At 41.9% G+C, this 21417-nt stretch overlaps 1 long non-coding RNA gene and 1 pseudogene across 1 annotated transcript; one reads left to right on the top strand and one right to left on the bottom strand.

Moving 5' to 3' along the window:
- The first annotated feature begins 941 nt into the window (after positions 1-941).
- Positions 942-1467, top strand: LOC121039820 (60S ribosomal protein L7a-like; annotated as a pseudogene).
- Positions 1468-10194: 8727 nt separating this feature from the next.
- On the bottom strand, positions 10195-20702 carry LOC121039819 (uncharacterized). The gene is made up of 3 exons (XR_005795010.1): positions 18209-20702; positions 12622-12737; positions 10195-10342 (listed from the first exon to the last, which is right to left on the bottom strand). It is a non-coding gene; the product is annotated as an uncharacterized LOC121039819 (long non-coding RNA).
- Positions 20703-21417: the final 715 nt, after the last annotated feature.

The raw sequence follows: 21417 nt of genomic DNA, 5'->3' as shown, positions 1-21417 counted from the left end.
TCTTTGTTCACTTTGTTTCTTTAGATTCCACATAGAAGTGAAATCAATTCATCATGCTTCACCTTATGTTGATCCTTCAGCTGAATTTTAGACAATCATTATATTTCTCTAAGAGCTCAGGTTTCCAGAGGGTTGTCACCTCCCTCGGGTGATAACCAGGGTTTGTTGCGATCTGTTCTTCCAGAGCTGTTCCACCGGCTCCACCGAGATATCACTCGCCCCTGCCTCCAGCACTAGGCTCTTGTGAGGTTTTCTTCCTGCATGGGGTGACCGGGCTGATCCGTTTGGGCTAATCTGGGGAGAGAGCAGAACAGAGTGAAGAGATCTCTTTCTGTCTCTTGCTTGCTGTGGCTTCCCGTCCTCCTTCAGTCTGACCTGCAGTTCCCACCCACATCACCCCACTTGAGATGCCCCAGGGGGTTCTGACAGTCTTTAAGTTAATTAGGCAGGTCCATCAATTTCATTCTCACTCTGGAGCATTTCCAGATTGGGTTCTGGGAGCCAGCCACTCACCACATTTGCTTGCTATCTTGCAAATCTGTTTTGTGTACTGCATTAGAATGTGACAGATTTTAATGTGAAATCTTAGCTGGTTTAATGCTAAACCAGTCCGTCCCGGTTTTGTCTTTTCTGGGAGGTCTCGGCTATCCTAAGGTGGGGTGTCACTTCCGTGTGTGCCTCGTATCTTCACTTCCTATGCATGCTTCTTTCTACAAGCATTACTTAGGATCATTTTGTGTTTTTAAAATTTTACATAAACAGTGTCATTCTGTACACTTATAAAATAAATGTAACATTTTTTACGTATTGAGTGTTTTTAAATTGAAGCTGTCTCCAAAAATAAAAACAAACTTGAGGCATTTTTAAACCAAAGAAAAAGCTCAATGAAAGAAAAAGTATGACATCAGAACAAAAGAAAAAGGAAAATGCAGGCACACGACAGTAAGGGTGATTATAGTTACTGTGTTTGAGAATTAAGCAGTGCTGGGCCTAGAAGTTCATTAAATCTTCTAATTTTGGACTCTCTCTCTCCTGTAGCCATACAAGATGCTGGAAGGAAAGAAGGCTAAGGGGAAGGAGAGAAGGCTAAGGGGCCCTGTCCCTGCTGTCCTAAAGAAGCAGGAGCCCAAGAAGGCAGTCAGTCCCTTGTTTGAGAAAAGGCCCAAGACATCTGGCATCGGCCAGGACACCCAGCCCACAAGGGACCTCACCTTCTTTGTCAAATAGCCCCGCTATATCCAGCTGCAGCGGCAAAGGGCTCTTTCACATAAGCTTCTAAAAGTGCCTCCCTCTATTGACCAGTCCATCCAGGACCTTGGCCTTGGACCGCCAAACAGCTACTCAGCTTAAGCTGGCCCACAAATACAGACCAGAGACAAAGCGAGAGAAGCAGCAGAGATTGTTGGCCCAGGGCAGAGAAAAAAGCTGCCGGCAAAGCAGATGTCCCCACTGTGAAAAATAAGCCCACTGACCCAATCAAAGGAGGGAGGTGGAGACTCAGAGCACTTTGAGGTGAGGCTTTAATCAATGTTCTTCCAAGAGTGAGTGTTTGATGGACAGGCACACTCCCGGCAGCCACAACGGGCAATCTGTCTCCTAGTGTGCAAGTCCCTTCCCTGATTCCTCATTGGCTGAGTACGTTCAAAGGTACAAAAAAGTACATTCCTGGAGGTGATGCAGAGACTTCAGTTCTTTGGCGTATGCTCATTGCAAAGCCTGGGAAAATAAGTCCGGAAAATGGGGCGGCGAAGAAGAACCAGGAAGTGAAATGTCTAAGGGTTTGGGACTCCATTGGTCGGGGAGTCTCCTACATATTTCCAACAGGTTGTAAACCTATTGTTAACTAGACAGCACTGCATTTATTTGGTATTTCTGAACATGAATCGTCTCACTTCTTACACCAGTAATGGGTCACCTGTCCTTTGAGCTGGGGTTAATACGGTCACCACCTTGGTGGATAAGAAAGCTCAGCCGGTAGTGATTGCACATGGTGTGGATCCCGTTGAGCCTGTGGTCTTCCTGCCTGCCCTGTGTCCTAAGAAGGGGGCTCCCTACTACATCAAGGGGAAGTGCAGGCTGGGGTGTCTGGTCCACAGGAAGACCTGCACCACTGCTGTCCTTCACACAGGTTAACTCCAAAGACAAAGGAGCTCTGGCGAAGCTGGCGGAAGCCAGCAGGACCGATGACAATGACAGATATGATGAGATCCGCCATCACGGAGCAGGCAGTGTCCCGGGTCCAAAGTCGGTGGCTCGCGTCACCAATCAGGAAAACGCAAAGACTGGCCTAAGTGGACACTGTTGTCTTTCTACACATAAAAGTCATAAATAGTTCTCTTGCCAAAAAAAAAAAAAAAAAAAATCTTTTTATTTTTGGAAAGAGATCAGAGTCTTTGAAGGAATCACATTTTGATTCACAAAAGGTCACTCGGCAGGTTATCCACTTGAGTGCAAGGTAAATCAGTTGACCTTCCATTGATTTTGGTAGCGCAAGGAGTACCTACCCCCGCTGTGTGGCCCAGAGCTGTTTAAGGCTTGAAATAGGGGCCAGAAGCAAAACAAAACAGAAAATATCCAGAATCTATCTGATCTAATGTGCTTTGTTTGGAGAATTAGTTTAAGGCCCCCTGTGTCTTTATAGTAACACATTTGCTGCATAACTTGGTTGTCTACACACCGTGAAATGATTTTAAAATTTGTAGCCATGATTTTAAGTAGGAAGAGGAATTACTTTCTTATTTATTGGGCACAGTAATCAGCATCCAAGCTGACTAGACTGTCCAAGTGACTAATGAAACAGTTGCTAATATTTCAGGTTTTCCATTAGATGCTTGCAACCTTTCCTACTGGCTTTAAAGAAAGAAACTGTCTGGTTTGGTACATGGTATAAATAATATTATTCTGCAACAAAATGCTGCTTGCTAAATCTATAGCTATGCTTTCTAAAATCACTTGGAGAATTATGTATCTATTGTGGGAAGCTGTACTTTTTCAAGGCCCTTTATTCTGCTACATAGCAAAATGAACTCAAAAAAATTTAACTTCAGATACAGTGAAGGGCATTTTAAATTATTAAATTCATTTTTCAGTTTTTGAGAAGAGCTTGACTGTAAGCTCATGTTAGGGGTAAAATTAGAATTGACAGCTTTGTTAATCACACTCACTTCTACACCAACAGATAGGCACTTAATTCACTATATATATATATATATATATACACACACACATATATATATATATATATATACATATATATATAGAGAGAGAGAGAGAGAGAGACCACCTACTATGCCCTAGGCACTGTGCTAGGTGTGACCCAGCCCTAGTCAGGCTTGCTAAATCCTCAAGACCCAAACTTGGGCTCTGTCCTGGGCAGATAAGAATCCTACAGGGTCAATGTAGGATCAGATTCCTACAAATCTGATCAGATTCCTCAACTCTGTATTCTTGCAAGAACCTTGTTGCTTTGGTCTAGCAATAATCCCCCGGCTCTGATATTGCTTCTCAGTGATGCTCTATTCACTGCCCCCTGCCTTGCTACTTAGCCATAATTCCCCGCCGCCTGTGTTCATGTTCAAGGTTAAGCCCAATCTTTCCTCTACTACAAAACCCCATTGTACCAGTCCCCCTGAAAAATGTCTGCCTTACCATTTTCAACAAGTTTCATGAGTACAATTTTTTTTCCAATATATAAAATTTATTGTCAAATTGGTTTCCATACAATACAATTTTTTTTAAAAAAACAGGAGCTGAGAACACAAGGTAAAAGGAAAGAGCAATTCCTTGACGTCGCGAGTTTCATAGTCCAAACAATAAATAAACAATAACATAAGAAAAATAAGACAAAAACAGAGAGGGAGGCAAACCATAAGAGACTTTTAAATACAGACAGCAAACTGAAGGTTGCTGGAGGGGAGGTAGGTGGGGAGATTGGCTAAATGGGTAACGGGCATTAAGGAGGGCACTTGTTGGGATGAGCACTGGGTGTTTTATGTAAGTTCTACTCCTGAAACCAATACTACACTGCATGTTAACTAACTTGAATTTAAATGAATTAATTAAAAAAAAAAAAAAGAAATCAATGACCATTTTGCCTAGTGCCATACAATAAAAGTTCTGGGTGCAAAAATGCCATATAGGAGGGGGCATCTAACTTAGTCGAGTGTGAGGAAGGCTGTTCCGAGGAAGAACTATACTTGCTAAGATGCACAGGTGGGTAGGAGTTACCGAGGAAAGAAAGGCACAGGAAAGCGTACCTCAGGTAGAAGATTTGACACATGTAGTCTCATTGGGAAGTAACTGGGTATGTTTGGGAACTAAAAAAAAAAAAAAAAAAAAAAGGCAGAATGGCTCGAGCTTAGCAAACAGGGAGACAGGTGAGCCATGTTAAGCTCTAGAAGCAGGTAAGGGAAAAAAATCACACAGGGCCCTTGCTGGTCATATGAAGAATTTTGGGTTTTATCCTAAGTTACCCAGAAGAGTGATACAATCAGATTTGCCCTTTAGAAAGATCATCTCACTATTCTGCAGGGAATGGATCAGGCAGGACAGCTGGAGGCCATGTGAGTCACTTGGCTAGAATGGCAATGACCAGACAAGGCTCACAGCAGAGGAGGGTGAGATCAGTGGATAGATTCAAATTTTAATTGGGGTACAGGCCTTTCACCTCTTTGGTTAGTTCATTTCTAGGTATCTTATGGGTTTCAGTGCAATTGTTAATAGGATCTATTCCTTAATTTCTCTTTCTGCTCTTTCATTATTGCTGTGTAGAAATGCAACAGATTTCCGTACATTGATTTTGCATCCTGAGATTTTGCTGAATTCGATGATCAGTTCTAGTAGTTTTTTGGTGGAGTCTTTCGGGTTTTCTGTATAGAATATCATGTCATCTGCAAATAGTGAAAGGTTTACTTCTTCCTTGCCAATTTGGATGCCTTTTATTTCTTCTTCTGGTCTGATCGTGTGGCTAGGACTTCTAGTTATGTTAAATAACAGTGGTGTGAGTGGACATCCCTGACTTGTACCTGACTATAGAGGAAAATTTCAGTTTTTCCCCACTGAGATGATATTAGCTGTGGGTTTTTCATAGATGGTCTTTATTATATTGAGGCTTGTTCCTCTAAACCTACTTCGTTGAGGATTTTTATCACGAACAGATGGTGTACTTTGTCAAATACTGTTTTTGCATCTATTGAAATGATCATATGGTTCTAATCCTTTCTTCTATTAATGCGGCATATGATGTTGATTGATTTATGAACACTGAACCACCCTTGCAACCCAGGAATAAATCCCACTTGACTATGATGAATGTTTTTTTTTTTTTTTTTTAATGTATTGTTGGGTTCAGTTTGCTAGTGTTTTATTGAGAATTTCTACATCATGTTCGTCAGGGATATTGGCCTGTGGGGTTTTTTTTTAGTGGAGTCTTTATCTGGTTTTGGTATCACGTAATGCTGGCCTCATAGAATGAATTTGGAAGTTTTCCTTTCTTTTCTATTTTTTGAAATAGTTTGAGGTTATAAAAATCCTAGAGGAGGAGCGCCTGGGTGACTCAGTCGGTTGAGCACCTAACTTTGGCTCAGGTCATGATCTCACAGTTCATGGGTCCAGGCCCCGTGTCGGGCTCTGTGCTGACAGCTCAGAGCCTGGAGCCCGCTTCGGATTCCGTGTCTACCTCTCTCTCTGCCTCTCCCCTGCTCACACACACACCCTCTCTCTCAAAAATAAATAAACATTAAAAAAAAATTTTTTTTAATCCTAGGGGAGAACACAAGCAGTAACCTCTTTGACATTGGCCATAGCAACTTCTTTCTAGATATGTCTCCTGAGTCAAGGGAAACAAAAGCAAAAGTAAACAACTGGGACTTCATCAAAATAAAAAGCTTCCACACAGCGAAGAAAATAACCAACAAAACTAAAAGGCGACCTGTGGAATGGGAGCAGATATTTGCAAATGGCGTATCTGGTAGGGTTAGTATACAAAATATATAAATAATATATAAAACTCAACACCCACAAAATGAGTAATCCAATTAAAAAATTGGCAGAAGACATGAATGAATAGACACTTTTCCAAACAAGACATCCGGATGGCCAACAGACACATGAAAAGATGCTCCACATCTCTCATCATCAGGGAAATACAAATCAAAACCACACTGAGGTACCACCTCACACCTGTCAGATGGCTAAAATGAAAAACACAAAAAACAGGTGTTGGCAAGAACTTGAAGAAAGGGGAACTCCCTTGCACTGTTGATGGGAATGCAAACTGGTGCAGCCACTGTGGAAAACTATGCAGGTTTCTCAAAAAGTTAAAAATAGAACTACCCTGCGATCCAGCAATTGCAGTACTAGGTATATACCCAAAGAATACAGAAATACTAATTCACAGGAATTCAAGCACCCCAATGTTTATAGCAGCCTTATCTACAATAGCCAAGATATGGAAACAGCCCAAGTGTAGAAACTGATGAATGAATAAAGATATGTGTGTGTGAGTGTGTGTGTGTGTGTGTGTGTGTATAACACAATGAAGCGTTACCCAGCCATAAAAAGAATGAAATCTTGCCATTTGCAATGCCGTGGATGGAGCTAGAGAATGTTATGCTGAAATAAATCGGTCAGAGAAAGACAAATATGATTTCACTCAGAGATGGAATTTAAGAAATAAGACAAGCAAGCAAGGGTGGGGGAGAGAGAGGGAGGCAAACCAAGAAATAGACTCTTAACTATAGACAACAAATTGATGGGGGAGGTGGGTGGAGGATGGTTGACAGGTGATGGGGATGAAGGAGTGCACTTGTTGTGATGAGCACTGGGTGATATATGGAAATTTTGAATCACTATACTGTACACCTGAAACCAATATTACACTGTATGTTAACTAACTGGAATGTAAATACAAACTTAAAAAAAACCAACAAAATTGTAATTAGGAGGAAGAGCAACACAGTCATGACCACCCAGGGTCGCCACTAGGTAACTGACACAGGGGATGGTGGTAGTCAACCAGTGACCAAGGTTTACAAGGACACGGGGAGGGGGGCAAGTGGATTTGGAGGCAGATGGGCAGTGAGCCTACTGGAATCCTACCAAGGCTAGAAACGAAGCCAGGAAATTGTGGCAGGGCTGATATCCTATCCTATTTGTGGCCGCCTGATATGGGGAGCAGCAGCAGGCAGCAAACACAAGCCAACAGGTCCTTCTCATGATGCCAGAGACGGGATCCTGGGCTGGGCTGTGCCTGGAGCCATGACCACCTTGGTCCCAGGGCTTCTTCCCCAGTGACCTGACAGTGGGCCAAAGACTGGTGCTTTTCTCTCGCCGCATGTATTTCGTGGGTCTGGTTTGTTGACATACAGGTGCTGCCAGGTCTCACCTGCTTTTGAGTTTGAAGGTGGAAATCTTTTTTCTTTTTTGGAAGGTAGAAACTTGAAGCCATGCAACAAAAGCATGGACAGCTAGAGAGCTAAAGAAGGTCTGATAGAAACAAGAATTGGGAAAAAACAAAACAAAACAAAACAAAACAGAGAGAGATTATGAAGGAAACATCATAGAACCTTTTTTCCAGAAATGACCTTTGTCAAGTTTAAATTCTTAAAAAAACAAAAACAAAAACAAAAACAAAAAAACACAGTGTAGGTATTTGTTCAGCAACTCAGAAAAAAGAAACAACTAATCAAATAAAACATCAGAGTCAGATTCCACTCCTGGGTGTCAGGTCATGGCTCACTGCCACTTCTTTGACCTTCCAGTCACTGTGCTCCAGCCACACTGGCCTCCAAGCAGGTTCCTACCCCAGGACCTTTGCATCTGCAGTTCCTTCAGCCTAGAGCTCTTTCCTCCTAGACGGCCACATGGTGCACTCTCACCTCTGACAGATCTTTGCTCAAATGTCTCCTTTTCCATGAGGCTTTCTATCTTTTTTTTTTTTAACATTTATTTATTTTTGAAACACAGAGAGAGACAGAGCGTGAGCAAGGGAGGGGCAGAGAGAGAGGGAGACACAGAATCTTTAGCAGGCTCCAGGCTCTGAGCTGTCAGCACAGAGCCTGACACGGGGCTCGAACCCATGAACTGTGAGATCATAACCTGAGCCAAAATTGGATGCTTAAACGACTGAGCCACCCAGGCGCCCCTGAGGCTTTCTATCTTAAATGACATGCACACACCCTCCCCGCCCCACTTCTGCAACCCCATCCCTCTTTCTCCCATAGTGTGATCACCATCTCGCATGTTTTATTTGCTTGTCTCCTAAGACCAAGATGCAATCTCTGAAAAAGGCAGTGGTTTTAGTTTTCTGTGTCTCCAGCTCTCAGAGCAGGGACTGTCACAAAGTGAACCCTTAATAAATACTTACGGAATAAATGAATCTTTTAGGGCTCAGGACATTGAGGCAATAGCTTTGAAACAAAAGCCAGCTGGAGCTGGAGCTATACCCTGCATGAGATCCCTGAGATTTAGTCCAGGATGAGCAGTAGATACAGTTTGCTGGTTACTGGAAGGAGGTACCACATTGTTCTCAGACATGCCAGGTGTTTGAACATTAAGCCACAAATAATAGGAGAGGAGAGTATAAAGATGGTCTCTGTTTCCTCCGTATTTGCATGATTGAAGAGCACCCGTGGTGTGGATCATCTAAGAGAAGTGGTTGTTCAACATCATTTCCATTCACCGCAGGCAAGTGTTTTACACCTGCATAGGCAAACGTGTGCCTATGTATATACACATATACATGTATGTGTTTAAAAGTATGCTGGTCAATGTACGTCAGACCTACTTTGCAAATCTAGTTTCCTTGGCATGGCTACTAAAATGAGCTTGCCTTTCCCCGACACGACCCACTGGTGATGTCTTTTGGAAGCCTGAATGCAGTTAGATGCATGGATAATCAATAGTAAATGACATTAGTCATGTCAGATGCGGCCGGTCTCCAGGTTCTGTATCTCCATGGAGCCTCTTATTCCTGAGATGGGCCTCTGACAGCTGCACAGAGTGGCCCCTCCAGGTAAATGTCTTATTACTTATTAGGCTTATTACTAATCAGGCTCCTACGTGAACCTCAGGTCTGGTCTCTCACTCTGGCAAATTGAGCTGAACAGCATGGGAGCCTCAGCTCCTGCTACTCTTTTTGGGTCAAGGAAGGTCTGGAGAAGTGTCCAATCAGCTCTGCCCTCTGTTCTAGCTGGTCCTGTGGCTCCTCCTCACCAAAGATAATGACAGTTGGCAAGGGCCGGAGAAGCCTTGAGCAGAATCAGTTGAGTCCATTTGTCCAGGGTTCCATGCCCTAAGCCTGATCATAGAGTCCCTCGGCCATCAAAGAATGAAGGAAAGTCCCAAACAGAGGACACTCAGAGCTCCACGTGATCACATCTGCCTCATGAGAAAACAGCACATAGAGAATAGATCCTAAAGTTGAAAGAGAATCACCATCTTTGCTTCTCCACCAAAAGTTCTCTTCATTCTGCTGCCTGGGTCCTATTGTATATCTCCGAAGTGTCTAACTTGGTCCGATCCTTATGAGAGTCCCTCCTGGCCACTGGAGTGAGGACTTGAGCTTCCCCTGGAATTGTAACTCTTATTAAGTCACTTTCGACCTGGGAGCCATTTGAGAATCTGATAAAAACCATGGACTCCTGCCCACCAAAAAAGAAGACACAAAGTTTGCACACAATTCTAGGGGTTCCGCACGTTCCCTGAAAATCATCCGTGAACATTCTAATCCTCATGTTACAGTCAGGGCACACACGTCAGGGTCTTGATCCTGACATTGGCTAACCTGTAATTGGCAAGTCATTTAATCCTTCTTGATGTGATCTGGGGACCCATCACATGTACAGGGATGGTCTTTTCCTCTTTAATGTCTATGGTTATGTAATTATTTTGGTATCAAAGAGATTACTACCTTAAAAAGGAAGCGGAGAGGTCTCTCTCTCTCTCTCTCTCTCTCTCTCTCTCTCTTAAATCATTTTGGAGCAAACAGGTTAGAACCAGTTGGAGCAGGCTGTGCTCTCAGTTAACCCTGGATGAGGATGTGGTGGGCAGAGGGATTTTGGGGAGGGGGGGCATCTAGAAGCAGAGAATTCCTGCTGGGCTTTAGTCCTCTCGCAACTCAGATGATGTTAGTCATAAACAGCAAGGCTGAGTTCTCTCGATTTTTTTTTTTACTGTAGTGACAAGAAGACGGAGCAATCCACAACATTTTAATTGTTAACAGGCTCCAGGGGAAAGGGCTGGTCTTGGTGACTGCTTGACATGATGGCATAATGTCCGATGCCTCCCCAGCGGTTGGCCGTGTTCCACATTGACTAGGTAATAATCTGCCGCATGCAGCTGGCTGGAGTAGATTAGAATGGTGAGCACAGACACTGAGCAATCAATGAGAGAGAAACATACCACCCTCCCAGAGTATCCTTCAAGACCGCCCAGAGTCACATCTGTCATTCTGAAATCCTGTTATGCCCAGAGAATGCTTTATTTGCAAGCTAGTTCATGTTTTCAAAGGTGGTGTTTGACACGCAGAGGCCTTATCCCACAGCTGCAGACCTGCATTTCTCGATAAGGCACTGAACTCATTTAGGTGTTTTAGGAGTTAGGGATTTGTGTACTGTTCACACCCATTTTTCCCCAGAAGAGGGATGTGAGTGAACTTCCCAATTCCTCCTGCCTAGAGTTTATCTGGCTTGGGTAAGGCATACTAAGTCTCTCGAGGGAGACACTCGTACAGAGGAGTCAGTTCATGTTTTAAAATGTGAATTCTAACAGTACTCAGGGACACTGTGTCAACAGAGGCCAGGAAGAATTTAAATTGACCAGTCAGCTGGCCCTATATCAAAAAAGATTATGAAGGGACGAAGATTTGGAAAGCAGGATATAAATAATAACTCTTGAAGTACAGCTCCAATAGACAAGAGCACCACACAAGCTATTCACTAGTGGCCAGAGAAATGCAAATAAAAATAATAAGATATCATTTCATATCCATCGGGCTGGCAACAATAATGCCGAAAAGCTATTATATTTATCACTGGTGAAGATCTCTACAACAGAGTGTTCTTTCCCAAGGCCATTAGAAATGTAGCGTTAAACGTTTTTGAAAATCCTTCTGGCCGCTTCCTCTTACAATTATAATGACACCTACACTTGACCCAGCAACTTTGCTTTTAGGGTATGCTACAGAAGCAAACATATGTAAGAATGTTTATTGCATTGTGGTGATGAAAAACTAGACAAAAAGTAAAGTAAAGCTATAGATGATAAAATGACTGAAAATATATTGCATAGAAACAGTTAATTGGAGGATAGTTCCAGTTATTGATGAGAAAAGGAATGCACATTCAGTAAAGCGTGTGTGATATGATCCCATTTTTTTTTGGAAAACTTCATACACATTTATGTATACATGGGGAAAAAAACTACGGAACGAACAAAATTTGTTATCAAAATGCATGAAGAAAACTTATTTGATATAATCATGTTAACGAACTTATACAAAAGTATATGTGGAAATAGAAATGAAATAAATGTCACGAGGGCTGGGGAGGTGAAGAACACTGCACACGCCTGGCGAAAAGAAACACATTCAAATAGCAAAGTGTGCCTTGGTCCACGGAGGCTGCTATAATAAATTACCACAGACGGGCTGACTTATAAACACTACTAATATCATCACATTGGGGATGAGGCTCCAACAGATGAATTTTAGGAGAACACAAGGTACAATGATGAATTTCAAAGTGAGGCGCTCCCGAAACTAGAGGGAAGCTGAAAACCCCAGGATTCTCCTGGCCATCTGCCAGGAAGTGATGGCACAGTTGGGGAGGAGAGGGACTGGAACGATCCACCTTGCCTATTTCAGTAGTCAAATCTAATCATATGACTCCCTCCAACTGACATCTTCCATGGCTCTTTATTCTCCCAAGAGATAGAGCTCAAGCTTCCTAATATCGCTTTGTAAGCCCATTCCAGCCTGACTTTCCAGGCTTATCCTTCCAAGACACTAAATTGCTCACTCTTCCCTGAACAAACTTTACTCTGCCTTGTCACTTTGCCATGACAAATGCTCCTCCCTTTTCCAAACATAAAAAAATCCCATATGTCCCTCAAGGGCCCTCCAGAGCCATGTCAAGTGCCATCCTCTCGGAAGTCACCCGTGACTGCTGTGTGTTCCACTTCATGCATCCTACTAATACTGTAGACTCTCTATTCCTCTAAAGAATTTTATTTTTTACTTTCAAGGTGATACTTTATACATGTTTGGGTAAAGTATATAGGTAAATAGTGATGCACATTGTGATTAACATTTTGTCTTACACTTTTTTAGCTTTCCTAGATGTGTACATGCTCTTTCAAAAACCAGCATCCTGTTGAGGCGCCCGGGTGGCCCAATCAGTTAAGCATCCAACTCTTGGTTTTGGCTCAGGTCATGATCTCACGGTTCATGGAATCAAGCCCCAAGTCGGGCTTTGCACTGACAGCTGGGACCCTGCACCCTGCTTGGGATTCTCTCTCTCCCTCTCTCTCTCTGCCCCTCCCCTGTTTATGTGCACTCTCTCTCTGTTTCTCTTGCAAAATAAATAAACATTTAAAAAAAATCCAGCTTCATGTTATACATACCCCTTTGAAAAATTTTCATTCAGTAACATGTGTTGAGTATTTTCCATTACATCAAATATTCTTTGCACCAAAATATTTAATTACTTTATAGTAGTCCATTGTCGGCTGAATCAATTCTACATAAAGACAAAAGAAATAAAAATATTTTATGTGTCTCATATTGTCAAATATTGAACAATCTCTTGTTCTCATTTTTTTATTCATAATCATAATGTTGTGATACCCACTGCACTTAAATGTTTGCACACATCTTTGTTTCATGCCTCAGGATAAATAACTAGAAATGCAAGTCCTAGATCAACAGACTTGGTTATAATAATATTTTTAATATCTATATTTGAGGGGATTTATTTCCCACATCCTGGCATAAGCTTTTGCCAATGGTTGTCATTTCATTTTTTCTGAATAAAAGTTTAATTCATCTGGAATTGGTGCCTGTGACAGAGGTAGTCTCCAATATTGATGCTTACTTTCTCCAACGTAGAAGTAAAAGGCCTGTGTTTGGGCAAGATGAGCGGCTACTCAGAATGAAATACATTTCTCAGCCTTCTTGCGGGTATGACCTGGCCAATGAAATGCGGGCATAAGTGACATGCAATTTCAGGGTCTTTTCTCAAAAGAAGGGCCTTTATCCTCTCTTCGTCCTCCATCTAGCTGCTCACAACGTGTTCGTGCTACGTCTAGAAACATGCAGAGAGTGGGCGATTCATGTATTAGATTCACCATTCTACCCCTGCACTTCCTCCACCCAGATTACAAAATGATCATATACAACTATCATATTGAAGTCCTTGGATTCTTTCAGATCTCATATAGCAAATCTATATCCTAAACAATATAGGGTAAATTAAAGGCATAACTTTAATTTTGTCAAAATTGTTAATCCCCTGACACCCTGAGATTTATTGAATAATCCATTCTTTCTCCTGCAAATATTTTTTTTTTCAGTTTATTCATTTATTTTGAGGGGGGGAGGAGCTGAGAGAGAGGGAGAGAGAGAATCCCACGCTGTTAGTGCAGAGCCTGACTCAGAGCTCAATCTCATCAACCATGAGTTCATGACCTGGGCCGAAATCAAGAGTTGGACACTTACCTGACTGAGCTACCCATGTGCCCCTCTCCTAATTATCTACATTCTTTTATTGTATTCTGGATTTGTATATGCATTCATATTCTAGATATGTAGATCTTCTTCAGTTCTAGGAATACAGATCCGGTATCACTGTGTTTCACTTATTTTCTTTCTGGAGTTCAGTGGATACTGTGAGACACCACCAAGATCCCCCTGAGAGACTGAGGTATTAATTCCCCCACTTACTTCCTAGGACAGCACTCCGTTAAAGAAAGTTGCTCATCCAAGCTAAACTGCCTCCTCCTGTGAAAAGTTGAACTCCATAACTATTGCAGGAGAATAAAGATCCGGCTCCTTGTCTTCATTTGGGCAACTTTGAGCGGCCATCTTGGTTCCGGCTACCCCCTCAGGGAAAGGAGATGCTATAGGCACCTGCCAGTGCCTCTTTCCTCCTCTTTCCTTGCTTTTTTACTCTTTCACAGGGGTTGATCTTAAGTATATATCCTGGTAAAATTCCTACATATGATTCTCCACCTCAGAGCCAACTTCCAAAGGAATCCAACTTAATACAATAATTTATTAGTATTTGGTACAGTAAATCCCCCCTCTATATGCTCCAATTTCCAGAATTTCTTGACTTTATATATATATTCTTCAAAATAAAATTTTAGATTTGTGCTAGTCTTTTCCTATTTCATTTATATCTCTTTTTATCTCATCAATTTCTTCCCCGGCCCCCCCCCCCCGCTTTTTTGCTGTCATTTGTTCTTTCTTTGTGATTTTTTTGCTTCTAAGCTTGCCGGTGGCTCATTCTCAGAGCTATCATTTTCTTCGAGTCCTCTTGATCCTGTCTCCTTTTACTTTTTATAAACAACATTTGTATACCTCATTTTGGTCTCATTATCTTTACCCATTCTCATGAGAGGAAACCTGTCATGCTGCTTACCAATAAGCAAAATATATAAATTATAAGTGGGGACACCCCATTGTTTGATGGTTTCATCTGCTTTTTGGGTCTCTGTGTGGAGGGTGACTGGATGGGTTCCTAAGAGAAATCTTCAGTACACAGGCAACTTCACCCTCTTTCACTGCCTGGACGTCTGTTATTCAGTTGCACTGAAGAAAAGGACTTGTGTGCACTGGAAAGTCTGTTCTGCTTGCCCTCCTGCTGTACCCCCACCCGTGCCCTGCCCCTACATACATACACACGTGAACACAAACTATGCTTATTTCACTCCTGGAAATTGCATTTATATGAATAGAACATGCTACTGTTAGCCTCCACTCCTATGAGGAGCTCATACCTTTCTTTTATTTCCTGCATGCTTGTTTTCTGGGACTCTCATTGAGACATGTTCAAGCAGAGGAGGATGGGAGAATTCATCTTCTATCTTAAGTCAGTGCCCAAAGTGTTGAAGATTAATTAGCATGTTATTGTTACTAGTGCAACCCCTATGTCTCCTCAGTATGGGAGTAAAGAAGGTGGGCTTCCAGATAGGAGTGCTTTGGCTTTTTATTTCCAGAAATCCTGTGTGACCCAAAACAAAATCTAGCAATGTGAGGCTTAGATATGCTTAATTTTTAGTTCACTTGTATCTATCAGATCGCTGGTGGGGATCACCATCACATTCTGTCATTGGCTTGTCTGTTAGCCTTAGCTTTTAAAGATACAAGGCTTTTTTTTTTTTTTTTTCATTTTTCTATAGCTTCACTGTTATTTTAACAGATTTAGAAAAGGCTGAAATAGGTTGCTACACAGATTTCATACTGAATGGGATTCCTGATTTTATTTTTAAAATGTACAGCCTCCCAACCTGATTAGGAAATTGGAACACTCCATTTGGTCATTTGACCAATTTTTTGCACGTCTTTTTTCTAGGCACAATAATTGAGTGTTTGGGATAGGGAACTGTCTAGGATACTGCCTGGTGCTCAAATAACTTCTAGCGTACTCAGTGGTCAAGCGGTAACGTAACAAATAACAACAACATGGTGTGATGTGACACAGTTTTGTGTGTAGATGATTCACTAGAATGAGGAGAAGGAAGAGACCATCAGTGCAGGAGTAGGAATTGGGGTTGAAGGAGGAAACTGTTACAGAAGTGATGCAGTTGACATACATTCTCAAAGGATGAGTAGGAGCAAATTGGGTGGACAAAAAGGAAAAATGGAACTCCAGGTGGAGACAACAGTCCATGCAAAGGTGCAGACAATGGAAGACCTTATTCGTCATGCTAGGAAATTTATAAACAATGGAAAACCTTTGACACTGATGTATGTTAAGCACAGGATGACAGGATCATATTTATATTTTACACTTTCCATTTAAAAAAAAAGTTTCTCAAGGTGCCTGGCTGGCTAAGTCTGGAGAGCATGCAATTCTTGATCTCAGGGTCATGAGTTCAAACCCCACATTGGAGTCGAGCTTAAAAATAAATAAATAAAAATTAAAAAAACAATCGAGGCACCTGGGAGGCTCAGTCGGTTACCTATCCTACTCTTGATCTCAGCTCAGGTCTTGATCTCAGAGTGGTGAGTTCAAGCCCCTAGTTGGGCTCTACGCTGGGCATGGAACTGACTTAAATAATTATAATTAATAATATTACATGTTAGGAATTGTTATAATTTAAATAACTGGTGATCCTCTGGCCAAAGATTGTTTTAAGGAGCTTAAGTCTAAGGACTTGGGGAGAGATCTACAGAGCCCCCCACTTATTCAGAGAGAAACTGGAGTAAAATCTGCCTTGGCTTTTACTGGTTTTCCTTTTGTGTTCAAGAATTGGGCTCTGTTTTCCACTGTTATCCCTTATATTCCCTTATCTATTAAACCCATTCACCCAATGGTAAGTGGTTTTTTTTTTTTTTCTTGTCTTAAAATGTATTGTTTGGACTTCTGTTTCTGGCCATAAGTCATCCAAAATACCCCGGAAAATCCTCCCATTGGAAAACAATTTTAAAGTCTGGATAGACCATTAAAAACTCTTGTTGAATACATGCCAGAAGTGGTAAGAAACCAAGGAAAATCCTCAGAGTGCAAAACGAAGCTAAAGTACAATCCAGAGAGTTAGCTAGGCTGAAGCCAAAGGCTGTCTTGAAGTGCCTTCCAGGCCTTATATACCTAGAACCTGAGTTCAAATGGAAGCTCTATAAATGCTTTAAGTCCTACTATAAATGCAAGGGTTCATACAAGGCAGAGGGCAGGCGGAGAACTTTTAATGGAAGTAGGACCCCTGAGGGACCTTAGAATCCATGAGAAAATAAATGATGGGGGAGAGGGGTGCACCTTACAAAGAAAGATAGGAGTACACTTGGCTTTCTCAGCTTTTGCTGTGGTAGGGAGTGTCCACCTGAAGATTTATATTCATCAGTCAGCTCTCCTGTGGCTTGAGGCTCAAATGACCACTGACCTTGATGTGAAGAAAAATTTCTTCAGTAAGAAACGCAATTCAAACACATTAAAATGTAAAACTCCTCTTCACTAAAAGACTGCAGTTAGAGAGTAAAAGCACAAACTATAATCTGGGAGAGGATGTAGCAACAGGACAAAAGATTACTTTTGGCACTAGTTTGGCGATAATGATAATAATATTAATATTGTGACAAGACCAAGTGCTTGCAGGAATAGAGAGCAAAAGAGACTGTTGTGGATCTGGGAATTAGTATAATATTGTGGAAAACAATTTAATTGTATTAAATAATGTGAACATACATATATATTTTTTTTTTCAACGTTTATTTTTTTTTGGGACAGAGAGAGACAGAGCATGAACGGGGGAGGGGCAGAGAGAGAGGGAGACACAGAATCGGAAACAGGCTCCAGGCTCTGAGCCATCAGCCCAGAGCCTGACGCGGGGCTCAAACTCACGGACCGCGAGATCGTGACCTGGCTGAAGTCGGACGCTTAACCGACTGCGCCACCCAGGCGCCCCAACATACATATATTTTATGACCCAGCAACTATTTTGTTCACAAAACAGAATGTGATTTAACAGTGAAAAAGTGAAATGGACAACTACGTGCCACCACAGGAATGAATTTCACAAACATAATATTGAGTAACACAATCAATCACAGATCATGTATGTATTAGATTAGTCAGGGTTCTCCAGAGAAACAATATATATATATGAAAACCATGGAATCCAACTTAATACAATAATTTATTAGTATTTGGTAAAGTAAATCCCTCCTCTGTATGCTCCAATTTCCAGAATTTCTTGACTTTATATATATATATTTTTTTTCTTTAAAATAAAATTTTAGATTTGTGCTAGTCTTTTTATATTTCATTTGTATCTCTTTTTATCTCATCAATTTCTTTTTTCCCCTTTTTGCTGTCGTTTGTTCTTTCCTTGTGAATTTTTGCTTCTAAGGTCGCTGGTGGCTCATTCTCAGAGTTGTAGAGAGAAAGAGAGAGAGAGAGAAAGAGAGAGAGAGAGAGAAAGAGAGAGAGAGAGAGAGAGAGAGAGAGAGAGAGAGAGAGAGAGAGATATTCATTGTAGGGAATTGACTCACATGATTATGGAGGCTGGGAAGTCCCAGGTTCTGCTGTCTGCAAGCTGGAGACCCAGGAGAGCTCTTGATAGATTTCCACTCTGACTCCAAAAGGCCTAAGAACCAGGCAGCTTATGGTACAAATTCCAGTCCTGGGGCAAGAGACGACTAATGTCCCCATTCACACAGGCTAGAAAGGAAAAGAGGCAAATTCTTCCTTCTTCAACCTTGTTGTTCAGTTCAGGTCCCGGGAGGATTGGATGATGCCCCCAGGGACGGCAATCTGCCGTGATTCAGATGCTAATCTCAGCTGGAAACACCCTCACAGACAGACCCAGAAACAATGCGTTATCTGGCACCCCTTAGTATAGTCAAGTTAACACAAAATTAACCATCACAAGGTACAGAATGATTTTTACGTAAAACCATATACCACTTATTTAAAATTTTAAAAGAAAATGTTAGGTATGAATAATATGTCTGTAAAACTATGAAGAAAAGCACGCGAGAGATTATTGTAAAAGTCAACACAGGAGCCGCCTCTCTAGGCGTGAAAGGCATGCCATCAGGAAGGGCCATCTGAGAAGTTCCCAAGGTCCTAGGACTGTAGCACCAGGACATAAGTTTGATTTGCTTTGTTCTTCATCTCAACATGGATTTTATAATCAGCAATGGCCTCCATAATAAAACAAATGAAAACACGTAGTAAGTTCTGTTTTTCATTCTCTCCTGCCTGTCTCAGGATTCACTACTCCCCTCTGCTCCGGTCTTCCAAGTCCTTAACTCTTCAGAATGGCGGGTGCTTGGATTTTGCGTTGGTCAGGTTAGGCTAGCTGGAAGCCACCACCAGACCCCAACGTGTCAGGGGTTTAGCACAAGGCAGTTTATTACTTTCTCACAGTTGTTCAGGTCTGTGGGTCATCTCGACGGACAGCCATTCGGGCACTCACGCTGATGGACACTCTTTCATCCTTACACTCGATCTCTCTGGACAACACCGTCATTGTCTGGTCCAAAGGCAGAAGTGGAGAAGCATGTGCCAGAGTGTTTCCTGATCTGGAAGGGAGCCACGTTACCTTTGTTCACACTCCATTGGAGAGAACTTGGTCACATGACCATCCAGGGAGCTTAAGATGTGCCCAAAAAAGAAAAGACTGGATTTTGCTGCCAAAACACCTCACCCTGGACCCAAAGCAAACAAATTCTTGTATGTTGACTTGATGTGCCTTTTAATCTCCTTTAAATACCCCCTCTCTTTTTCTCTGTCAGAGCAGATACTTCATCGCCTCAGAAATAAATTGCTGCTGAACAGAAGAAATGATATGGAATTTCTAAAACTGTGAATCCTGATAAGTGTGACTCTTGGCGAATGATTGTTACCTACCTACGTACCCACATCGATGCTTTTTTTTCCGTTTCACCTTCACATCAAGGACATGGCCACTGGGATCGCAACTTTATGGATGAGGGATTTCTATTAGACCCATCACCTCAGACAGGCTCCCCCCAGTCCCTTTACCCATGTGTTCGTGAAAACCAAATCTCAATGTCATCTTGTTGAGCACAGTTGGAGCCAAAGTCGCCTTGGTCCCCTATGTGCTTCTCTAGGTAGCCATCTTCACTTAAATTTTGGCCTGAAGCTCCTGATCTGCTAGAGTATCAATGCTATGAGATTTTTCCTGCTCTTCTAACTAGGATTTTTCAGTCTGGATAACTTGGCCACCATCTGGCTGGCAAGGAGAGTCTTCCCTTTCTGTCCTGAGTGGCCAGTGCCTAGCCTTGAGTTTGCAGAGTGGGGATGGCATAGCATCCCATTGTTCCTCAGCTGGAAGCACTGTTGCAGCTGCTTTCCTGGGCACAAGGACCTCGTTCTGAGCAGTGAGTGCTTCTCAGAGTGCTGGGCACATGGTAGAGCTCATGAAAGTTTCTTTGGATAAATGTCTACACAGCAGAGCATACTATGGTAGACATAGTCATGATAGTTTCCCCTTAATGTATGGGTTTAGAAACTATAAAAAGGAGAATCTATGGAATACTATTGGTAATTGATGTCTTCCCCTTGCTCTAAATGGCTTCCTTTTCCTCATATAATGCTAAGAGCTTCTAATTTTCTCCCATTAGTTGAAAACTCAAGTAACCGATTCAGAGAAACAAATGAACGTATTACCACTTTGTGTGACTGTGCGTCCCATCTAAATCAGTAGAAGGCAGTGAAAACCCTATACGTTTTTTCTCAACTTCTTTCCTTCTTCAGAACAATTTCTAATCCAATCATTTCAGTAAATCCTTCTTATATTTGCTCCTTTTCCAAAGAGATTCTTGGCGCTTCATTTGCTTACCATTGCCAAAGCTACAGCTGTGGTTTGCATACCAAGGGTCCTGTGACTCAAGCGACATCTTCCCCTCCACTTTGTGTGCCCCCCGCAAGAATGATTTTGGTGGCACAACACAAAATAAAACAATTCCTCAAAAATTTTAGTGGTTTTGGGGTCTCTGGGTGGCTTGGTTGGTTGAGCGTCCAACTTTGGCTCAGGTCATGATCTCGCGGTTTGTGAGTTTGAGCCCCACGTCAGGCTCTATGCTGACAGCTCAGAGCCTGGAGCGGGCTTGGGATTCTGTCTCCCTCTCTCTCTCTCTGCTTGGGCTCTGTCTGTCTCTCCGATTCTCTCTCTCAAAAATAAATAAATGTTGAAAAAAATTTTAAAGAAATTTTAGTGGGTTTTATCATCACTCACATTTATTTCTGCAGAATTTATTAATAGTAACAGAATTTCTGAGCATCTACTATGTCTCAGTTAAAGTGCTAAATACTTTAAATGCATAATTTCATTTAATTCTCCCAACAAACTATGATGTGGTTGTCTATATATTGCCATTTTATAGGAGAGATAAACAAGGCTTAGTTTGGCTCTAATTTGCCCAAGTGTCTTATGTCTCATGTCTCTGATGGTGTCTTCGTTTGCTTGGACTGACACAGCAAAATACTGGGGCATTTTAGACTAGGGTAGCTTAAGACAACAGGAATTTCTTCCTCACAGTTCTGAAGAATGGAAGTCCAAGATCAAGGTGACCACCAATCACTCTGGTGAGAGCCCTCTTCCTGGCTTATAGATGGCCTCCTCCTCGAGGTGTAGCATCCGTCTTACATGGCCCTTCCTCGGTGGAAAGACACCTCGGAGAGAAGGCAAACTCTCTCGTATGTCTTCTTTTAGGGCACTAATCTCACTATA

Source organism: Herpailurus yagouaroundi, unplaced genomic scaffold (assembly GCF_014898765.1).
Source record: "Herpailurus yagouaroundi ecotype Mexico unplaced genomic scaffold, PumYag 181, whole genome shotgun sequence".
In the NCBI taxonomy this organism is placed as follows: Eukaryota; Metazoa; Chordata; class Mammalia; order Carnivora; family Felidae; genus Herpailurus; species Herpailurus yagouaroundi.
The sequence above is the reverse complement of the archived record's forward strand: the minus strand, read 5'-3'. Positions and strand labels throughout refer to the sequence as shown.